Below are 8,813 nucleotides of genomic sequence, written 5' to 3'. Positions count from 1 at the left end.
CTTTTTTTCCTCACGTTTAAAACATGAGTAATAAGATCTACCTCATGGAGTTAACATAAGATCGAATAAAAATATAGATATCATTTTGATGTTTCGTAGTTGCTTCCCCAACCCCCTACGCTTCTCTGTTTCTTTCCATGTGGGAAAAACAAACACCTGCAAATGTCTTCCCTGTGCCAGTGTCTTGCAAGGCACCATGGCAGAACCAAAAAGTGCCCAGCCAGAACTAGCCTGGCTAAATTTCCGGAGTGAGACAAATTTATCTGTCAGAAGCTCCGGCAGAGAGTATTAAATCACTAAGGAAAATACTACTAATGATGCAGACTTTCTTGAAAATAATTAACACATTATACACTAGGGATTTATGGTAATGTGGACAATAAAGCCATGTAATAATGTGTAATACAGCACTGCTGTAGTTCTTAGGATCTGGTAGGGACTCAAGAGATGTTAGTCCTCATTCACAATAGCCAAGACATGTAAACAATGGATGAATGAAGAAAACATGGTCTAGATATAAAGCAATTTATATACATATAAAGCAATATTATTCAGCCATAAAAAAGAAATCTTGTCATTTGAGACAATATGGATGAACCTTGAGGGTATTATGCTAAGTGAAATAAATCAGACAGAGGATGACAAATACTATATGTTCTCATTTTTATATGGAACCCAAAAAAAAACACTCAAGCAGAGAACAGATTGGTAGTTGCTGGTTAGGGGATATGGGAGGTGAGGGTGGTCGAAAGGCACAAACTTCAGTCAATAGATGATTACGTGCTGGGGATCGAATGTACAGTATGGTGACTATATTTAACAATACTATATTGTATACTCAAAATTTGCTAAGAGACAGAATCTTAGAAGTTCTCATTGCACATACACAAAATGGTAACTAACTGAGGTGATAGATGTGTTAACTAATCTTGTTGTGGTAATTCTTTTACATTATATGCATATATCAAATCATCACATCGTACACCTTAAACTTACACATCTCAATGAAGTTGGAAAAAAATGTTAGTCCTCACCGGCACACACACATACACACGTCCCTCAGGATGCTCTTTAATGTTCTTTATCTCCATATGTTTTCCATTTAAAAAATTTGATCACCATTTTAACATAGTTTATGTTTGTGAAACTAAATATATTATATTCTAATTTCTCAGTTTTGTCCAAGTCTTATTGATTTTATTACTCAAAATGTTTGTTATCATTGGTTATGTTGAAAGTTTTATTACTCAAAATGTTTATTATCATTGGCTATGTTGAAACTTTATTCCTAGTGTTTTCATACAGATCTGCCTAGTTTGGGGAAACTTGTCCTTTATTATGTTAAATTGTATTAATGAATTTTCTAGAAATAAATTCCACTTTGTTAGGATGTATTATGTTTAAAATAGTAGAGATGAATTCTGTTTGCTATTATTTACAATTTGTGTATGGATAGTCATAAATGAGATTGTTCGTTTTTCATTTTTGCATTGTATTTCTCAAGTTTTAGTATCAATATTATATTTCATCATAAAGTGAAATTGAAAGGTTAGCCTTTTTTTCTAGTCTCAAACATTGTGAAAAGAGCATTAAGATGACCTCATTTTGAAGTTTTAGTAGAGTTTTTCTAAGTGTGATCATTTTATGCCAGTTGTCTTTTGACAACTTTATTTCTATTAAAATTGACCTAATTAAACTTTTTATCTATGTTGGAGTCATTTTTTGGTAAATGAATTTTTACCAAGTTATTTGGTTTTCCAGGTAAACAAATTTAATTTCATATAATGCACAAAACTATATAATTACTGTATTTTTATTTTTCACTTATAATTTTTTCTTTGTCATCTTTTTATTTTGTATATTTGTACTTCCACTATCTTTTCCTTTCTTAATTGTTAGTTGGCAGCTTGGTTTTTTAAAATTTTTTTTCAAAGTTATTTATGCATTTTTTATTTATTTAGTGTTTTCTTATTAACTTCTGGTTTATCTTTACTAATTCTTTTAGCTTTCTTTTAATTTACTTTTTATTTCTTTCTCTAGCTTTTTTTTTTTTTTTCTTCTAGGCAAGGCAACCCTTGGTTGACCTCACAGATTAAGGACCTTGTCAGTTTACAATCCCTTATTTTTTTTATATTTTACACCTACAGCACCTGTCTTCCTAAGTGATCTCCCATCCAAGTACTAACCAGGCCCAACCCTGCTTAGCTTCCAAGATCAGACGGGATTGGGCTTGTTCAGGATAGTGTGGCTGTAGACTCCTTAGCTTTTTGAGTCATGTTTAATTCATTTGTTTTCATTTTTAGCATTTTTATTGATATATATATTTAATGATATAAATTTTACTGAGTGCCACTTTTGCAATAGCCAATAGATTCTGATGTGTTGAGTTTTTATTATTATTTTCAAGAAACTTTACAATTTTGGTTTTACTTCCTCTTTGGTTTAAATCTCCAGTTCCCTTATGAAAGTAGCGTTTAAAAAAAATTTCCAGATATAAGGGTCTTTTTGTTTATGATTTTGTTTTATTATAATGTGGTCTGAGAATTTTGTTTATATTCTGTCTATATTTTATAATTATGAATTTTTTTGACATATAATATGTGATCAGTTTATGTGAAATGTCCATGTCTTTGCTAACAAAATTGTGTTCTCTATTGCTGAGGTAAAGAATTCTATACAGAGATGTAAGATCTACCTATTGATTTTGTTAGATATTCTCTATCTTCTCTTACTTTTGTTAACTTGATTTGGTCTGAAATTGTGAAACGTATAGTAAAGTATATTATAATGAGTATTGGATTTGTCTATTTTTCTATGTATCTCTTATAGATTTTCATTTATGAAAGTCATTTTTGAGCATTTTGGGGGATAACTATGCTAACTATATTTTCGAGAATTATAGTCTTTAACACTGTAATGTTTCCTTTCTTGTTCTATTTAAGACTTTTTTGGCCTGAATTCTACATTGCCCAATACTGTTATCACAATCCTTCTTTTCTTTTGCTTGCACTTAAAAAAAAATTATTCTGAATTCCTTTGCTTTCTGTGTGTCAGAAAGCACAGAATTGAACTTTGTGTCAGACAGCACAGAATTGAACTTTGCTTTCTTAGCCAATCTGAAAATCTTTATCCTTTAATGAGTGATTACACACATTTGCATTTATTATTATGACCAATATGTTTGGTGTTAATTCTGACCCGTGGTTCATTTTGTTCATTTCTTTTTCCTTTTTAACATTTATTCTGCAATTTTGGAAAGATTATATTTCTTTTCTAATAGCTATATTTACACTAATTCCTTTTAAAATACTCATAGTCCTCTCATTTGTAGATGGTGGCTGTTAGTTCCCTACTATGAGCAAAATAGAAATTACTTAGTAATCTCTTTTATACCCTCCTCTCTTTCTTGCCTAGCACATAACTTAAGGTAACAACTTTCACGCATAGGTAATATCTATAAAGCCATCAGAAATCATATTCTACTTTTCATAATCTCCTTTCTTTCCAGTCAACACCACATATTACTCCATTTGTATTATTAAAATTTATTTCGTGTTAAACTTAAGCAAGTGTCAAGTACCTATCAGTCATTTCTTAGTTTTCTGAAGCTCATCCTCTCATAGAGAGAATGCTCTCTCTCTGGATCAAAGTCAAGCACTCAGGACAAAAATAGAGATGGAAGCAAACCCTCATTTGGTTTTATTGGTGACTCACAGCAAAGTTTGTCCAGGAGGATGTTCGTTGGGTGAAAACCACAAATTCAGTGGTTTGTGTGGTCACCTCTAACAACAGACTTATGGGGTCTATTCCTGTGTTCTACCCTATGATTCTCCTTCTTATGACGAAAAACACTTTTAGGCAGCAAAACATAAAACAGTAAGAAAAGAAGACAGGAAAAGGGGATGAAAAAGCCTGTTTCCACTATAGATGCCAAACAAGCAGGAACTAATAATGAAACCTGGGTACAAAAGTGAGAAATTCAATGAAATGACAACGAAGTTCAGAATCATTGCTGATTTGCCATGTGAGCACAGACTCAAGAAGCTGTGACAGCAAGGAACAAAAGGTGTCTGTGTCTTGTCTGCTAGTACCTTGTCAAAGGCTGGGGTTCACAGCAATGGGCAGTACATACCATGTCTCGATGGGACCTCCAGGAGAACTGTGGAAATAAGTGAAGCTCACCCAAATGAAAGCAAGCGAAGGCTATGAATTCCAAGCTTACTACATCGAGGAGGTCAGCCACCATCATTTGTTTTTAGCAGAAACTCAAAAGCAAGCAGAGGAGTAGGAAAGCTTTCTAGAGGAAGAAGGGATAACTTCAGGTGTGCCCTGATTGGACATACTGTAGGTGGGCTAAACTGAAGTGAGATGTCTTATGGGATTGGTTAGTAGTGCATATTTGGCTTTTTCTGATTGAACCTAGTTTGGAAGAAGGTGAAAAAATTAGGGAAATTGTCAGTTATTAAACATGTCCTAGCCATTTTGCACCAATCATCACATAGTTATATTGGGCTGCCTGGATTAGTTGCTACAAGTAACAGTCTGACTTTCTGGACTGGTTATTATAAATAGCAGGTTGGCTTCCTGGGCTGGTTGTTACAGGCTGTGGGTCAGAGTTTTATTTTTATAGATGGTCTGGCCATTGACACTTTGTATAGTTAGTCTCTGACCATGAGAGAAATAAATCGTAGGCCAGTAAGATGTCTTCCCTAATCTCTTCAATGTCTTAGTCTCTGACCTCTAAGATCTCTAATTTCCTATCTCTGTAATCTTAAGTGAGTCACTTATTCTCTGTAGGCTTCAGTTTTCTTTTCTGAAAAATGACAGGTTTTATTTAGAAAACAGTTTCCAGACTCATGTTGTGAGTATGTAATGGATGGGAGAAATGGTTCTAGGGGAGGGGCATTTAGGTGGTGATTGGGAATGCACAGCCTCATAGACTATATGACTTTATGCAGCAAATCCAGGTCAGTGCTCTGAGTAACAGTTACCTGGCAGGTACCTTGCTATGAAGAAAAAATGGTTGAAAACCACTGAGCCAGTTAATCTGTCAGGTTCATTCCACTCTGTTGTAATAAGAACAAGTTCTCAGCTATCAACTACCTACCTACCTCTCAGTCTGTGCATGACTATCACTACATTTATGAGACTGGAAACAAAAGCAAACGCTGTCCTAATGATCTCCATGGGGTTCGCTGGCAGGTACCTGTAGACCAGAGGCCAAGATCAAATAGTGATATCGATTTAGTCATTAAGTTCCTCTTGGTTTTTTAGTCTCCTTAATTTTAACCCTCTTTCCTTTTTCAGGTCTTTAATGCATTTCTCATTTGTAACTGCAGCATTTACCTCAAGACAACTCACGGACGATAGTCCTAACCTCACCCCCAAAGTTTGCCACAAAATATCTTGTTTTTATTATTATTTTCACATCTCTCTAGTATATCGACAGTCTTTGGAAACAAATGACATTATTCTATTTATAACATTCTGTTTTTAGTAGTGATATTTCCATTTACAAAATATAGTATTTCTCAATTGCTGAAAATGTCAAATCCTAGAAAACGTAGCATTCCTACACATGATGTTAACATTGTTCCCGAACAGTTGTTAGCTGACGATTCATTTGATGAATTCGCTAAATAGATATAGATATAGATATAGATATAGATATTTCTGTTACATTAGGATTAGAGACAAGTTCTGTTTAGAAATAATTCCAAGAACAATTTTTGTATTTTATTTTCACATTGAAAACCAGTCAGATTTGCTTCAGCCTCAAAGAGCACGTTTATGTAAAATTAAATTAATGCTGGCAGCGAGCTGCGCTTTTTTTTCTAAACAGAAAATGGATTAATTGTTCTTATGGAGCCACTAGTCCACTAAAATTTAAATTACTATTAACGTTTATTTCTGAACAAAAAGTGAGATGAAACATCATGCACTGTCCTCCTCGGATTATTTAATAACAGGCCACTTTCAGTCATTTTGAGTAGTTTGCCAGAAATTGTGATGAATTTCTTATGTTTTCTAAAAATCTCGCTTACATAGTTCTCTATACACAGTGTTAATTATTTGCCTATTTAGTAAATATTTATTGTTCTTAGAAGATACCAGGTACTTATCTAAGTTCAAGGAAACCATTAGCAGATAAAAATAGGTAAGTCCTATTCCTCACTGGAGCTTATATTCTAAATCTCTAAATCAGACTTAAATACATAATGTCACTAAGTTGATAAGTAAGATAAGGAGATAGAATGATGAGGGGGTGTTACATGAAGTTGTGGTGAGAGACTTCGTGATCAATTGATATTTGAGCAGATACCTGAAGGAATTAAAGAAAAACTTATTTGGATATCGGGAAAAGGTTTCTGGGCAAAGAATAAAAATACAAAGTCTCTGAGACTACAGCATTCTTGGCATGTTCCAGACAAAGAAGGAGACCAGTGTGGTTAGAGCTGGAAGTGATGGAAAAATGGTAGCAGATGATCATGGTTTAAGGGGTGTATAGAAGCAAGACCATTGAAGGTATTGGGGTCATGATAAGAATTTGAAGATTTAATCTGAGTAAGATGAGAAGGCTCTGAGAGTTTTGAACAGAATGATTATATTGTCTCATTTATATTTTAAAGAAATGTTTTGACTGTTATGTTAAGAAAAAAACAAGGGGCAACAATAAAGCAGAGAGACAAGCTAGGAGGCTATTGAAATGGTGTAAATGCAAGAATAACTTGGTGTGGAATAGAAAAGTAGCAGTGAAGAGAGCAAGAAGTCATCTCACTGGATGTGGAGTATAAGGAAATAAGAAAGTCAAGGATACCTCCATGGTTTTTGGCTTGAAAGATGAAGAATGAAAATGATATTAGCTAAGATGAGAAGACTATAGAGGGAGAAATGGAGCTCAATTTTCAACATATAAGAGGCTTATTGGACATCCAAGTGAAATATCAATTTGGCAGTTGCAGAAATATATCTGGAGTTCAGGAATACAATCAGGGCTAGAAGTATAAATCCGGGAGTCACCAGTTTACATATGGAATGTATTGCAATGAGAATAGATAAAATCACCTATGGAGTGAGTGTAGGCAGGGACAACTTAGAGGCTTAAGTCTTTAGGCATTCATATATTTGGAATCTGGAAGATAAGTCAGAACCTGTAAAGGATCTTGGTGGAAAGAAATAGAGAATTTCTGGAAATAGGTAATCCAGAGTCCAAGTAAAGAAAGTGTTTCAAAATGGAGAGATTATGTTTGTTGAATGATGCTAATAGAGTAAGATGAAGAAGCAAAATGACTTTGAATGGCTATATAGAAATCACACTTGAGACTGACAGGAGAAGTTTTATCGGATTGCTAGAGAGAGAAGTGGAGGATGTGGAGGCCTTGAATATAGATAATTCTTTAGATGAGTTCTGCTAAAAAGGTAAATTAGAAAAAGAGTGTTACCTCTTGAGGGATGTGGAAAATGTAGGGTTTTTTTTAAAAAAATAAGGTATTTCAACATGTTTATATGGTGAAGGGAATTATCCAGTAAAAACAGACCAATTTATGACACAGGTAAGAAAAAGAACACCTGCAGGAGTATTATCCTTGGATAGCCAAGATGAGGAAGGTACCCAGTGTCCCAAAGAAGGGACTAAATAATGTATGTAAAGTTCATTTCAACAGAAAGGTAGGTGAACTTACACAAATGTAAGTAGGTTGGTAGATATGGTGATGAGATAGTAGGGAAATTTTCTTCTCCATTTTTTCATGGAATAAGAAACAAGCCATCAGCTAAGATTGAGGAGAAAGGAAAATTCATTGAAAGTTTGATGGTACCTAGTACTTAGTACAGTTTATGAAAAATACTTGAGTTCTGTTCCCAAGTCAAATTATACAGGGCACATAAGAACACAAGCCATGAAATTAGCACATTTTTATAAACAACCGAGACAATATATTTTTCACTCACGTATTCACCAATTGTTCTTAACAAACTTTTATTGAATATCTATAAGATATCAAGACCCCATGATCCACTCTGGGAAAATTACAACCTGAATAAATCTTAGACACTATGATTATAGAGGAACTTGCAGTCTAGTTTGAGAGACAGACATGGAAAAACAAAACAAAACCAAACAAAACACTGCCCTTCTCTTTATTTGAATATGATACATGTTATCTTTACAGTGACCATTCTTACTACATATCTTGGGACATGGCCCATTTCAAATACTCTGTCATAATCTACTAAAAAGCACAATCAGTGTAAGGATACATCTTTTCATTTTTGCTTCAGAAAATATGGTCACCATAATTATTACTGAGGCATGTTCAAAGAGCTAAGAAACTATAAGTAAGAAGTGATTCACTCTAGCTAGAGAGTTAGAGGTTATTTGAGAGTGTTTATTCTACAGTTAAATGGAAATCATTAAGTTTTGTTTTGTTTTGTTTTTGTTTTAAACAGAAAAAGAATAACATAGTTGGATTTTATTTTAGATAGACCAGTGAGGTGGTTGTGTGGAAGGTGGGTGGAATGAAGAGACTGGTAAGATGTTATATGTATCAGTTAAGAGGCTGATTAGGAATTATACCAGAACATGATGAAAAGAATAGATGGATCAAGGGGACTTTTTCGAAAGGGCATTGACAAGGTTTGCTGACTGACTTGTTATAGCATGTAGAGGAACATAGAGGAGTCAAAGATTTCCTTAAGATTTCTGCCTTAGCAGTTTGGGTGAAACAGCAACTATATAGTTGCTGACCAAAAGAGCAACTATAGGAGAAATGACATGTCTCTTTTTTTTATCTTCTTGGAAAGATAATGAGGTT

At 34.0% G+C, this 8,813-nt stretch overlaps 1 pseudogene; it reads right to left on the bottom strand.

The window, feature by feature from the left end:
- Positions 1 to 2,138: 2,138 nt before the first annotated feature.
- Positions 2,139 to 2,256, bottom strand: LOC111739926 (annotated as a pseudogene).
- Between the last annotated feature and the right edge of the window lie 6,557 nt (positions 2,257 to 8,813).

This window comes from Pteropus vampyrus, unplaced genomic scaffold (genome assembly GCF_000151845.1).
Source record: "Pteropus vampyrus isolate Shadow unplaced genomic scaffold, Pvam_2.0 Scaffold55, whole genome shotgun sequence".
Taxonomy (NCBI): domain Eukaryota; kingdom Metazoa; phylum Chordata; class Mammalia; order Chiroptera; family Pteropodidae; genus Pteropus; species Pteropus vampyrus.
Note: the sequence above shows the minus strand (reverse complement) of the source record. Positions and strands in the feature narration are given on the sequence as shown.